This window comes from Camelina sativa, chromosome 12 (assembly GCF_030686135.1).
Source record: "Camelina sativa cultivar CO46 ecotype springtype chromosome 12, ASM3068613v1".
Classification (NCBI taxonomy): Eukaryota; Viridiplantae; Streptophyta; class Magnoliopsida; order Brassicales; family Brassicaceae; genus Camelina; species Camelina sativa.
This window is the reverse complement of record NC_141891.1, coordinates 29198809-29200256: the sequence shown is the minus strand read 5'-3', so window position 1 is coordinate 29200256 and position 1448 is coordinate 29198809. Positions and strand designations below refer to the sequence as shown.

General features: G+C 44.3%; 1 non-coding gene across 1 annotated transcript; it reads right to left on the bottom strand.

Annotated features, from left to right (window-relative positions):
* Nucleotides 1-599: 599 nt before the first annotated feature.
* Nucleotides 600-706, bottom strand: LOC147931038 (small nucleolar RNA R71). The gene has a single exon (XR_015576797.1). It is a non-coding gene; the product is annotated as a small nucleolar RNA R71 (small nucleolar RNA).
* Nucleotides 707-1448: the final 742 nt, after the last annotated feature.

The following is a 1448-nucleotide window of genomic DNA, read 5'->3' as shown; positions in this document are numbered from 1 at the left end:
CCAGTTCCCAGTCGACTCGACCACTCACTCGAGCCTGCGCTCGACCGTGCACCTATTCGAGTCAGTTTCTCAGTTTGTTGATGCACACAAGGTCCAAGGGGAAAGATAATCTTCAAAGGCCTATTGACAACATCCACAGACTGCAAAAGGGTTTGAGACATAAGCAAAGAAGAGTAGTTCAAGAACAGCAAGGAGATCAAGTGATAATGGAGCAACAAGATCCAGTTCCAAGACCAAGGAACATTGGTGCTGGAGATGCACCCAATACCCACAACCAGAGAGCTGGCATTGTGTCTCCCACAGTGCCAAACAACAACTTTGAGATCAAGAGTGGATTGATCTCCATGATTCAATCCAACAAGTTCCATGGGTTGCCAATGGAGGATCCTCTAGACCACCTTGATAAATTTGATAGAATCTGTGGTCTAACCAAGATTAATGGAGTGAGTGAGGATGGATTCAAGTTGAGGCTCTTCCCATTTTCACTTGGAGATAAGGCTCACCTTTGGGAGAAGACTCTTCCTACTGGAGCAACAACCACATGGGATGCTTGCAAGAAGGCTTTCTTGGCAAAATTCTTCTGAAATGCAAGGACTGCTAGATTGAGGAATGAAATTTCTGGGTTTGCTCAAAGAAACAATGAAAGCTTTTGTGAAGCTTGGGAGAGGTTCAAAGGATTTCAGACTCAGTGTCCTCACCATGGCTTCAGCAATGAGTCACTCCTAAGCACCTTGTATAGAGGAGTGCTTCCCAAGATCAGGATGCTTCTTGACACAGCCTCTAATGGCAACTTCCTCAACAAGAGTGTGGAAGAAGGATGGGAATTAGTTGAGAACCTTGTTCAGTCAGATGGCAACTACAATGAGGACTATGACAGAACCATAAGGTCCACCTCCACTGACCAAGAGGACAAATACAAGAAGGATTTAAAGATGGTCAATGAGAAGCTTGACAAGATCCTTCTTAGCCAACAAAAGTCCATTCACTTAATTGGTGAGGAAGAGGTTCAAGTTCAAGAGGGGGAGATTGAGTTTGCTGAACTTTGTTATATGCAAAACCAGGATGGATTCAAAGGCTACAACCAAGGAGGGTTCAAGACCAAGTGTATCCACCTCAACAGCCTCAACAGCAACAAAACTATGTCCCCAAACAACAACATCAAGTGTTCCAGCCTCAGTTGTGTCCCCCACCAGGGTTTCAGACTAACCAAGGCCAAGAACAAGACTTAAGAGCTATGATGCAACAGTTATTGATTGGGCAAACACAAGGAAAGATTGAGGCAGCAAACAGATTTGCTGAGTTGAACAGGAGGATATCAGATGTTTACAGTGAACTCCATGCCAAGTTTGACACACTGACTTCCAGGATTGTGACTATGGAGAATCAACTAGCTAATGCCCCAATGCAAGACAACAACAAAGGCAAGGCCATTATGAACTCTATAGAAT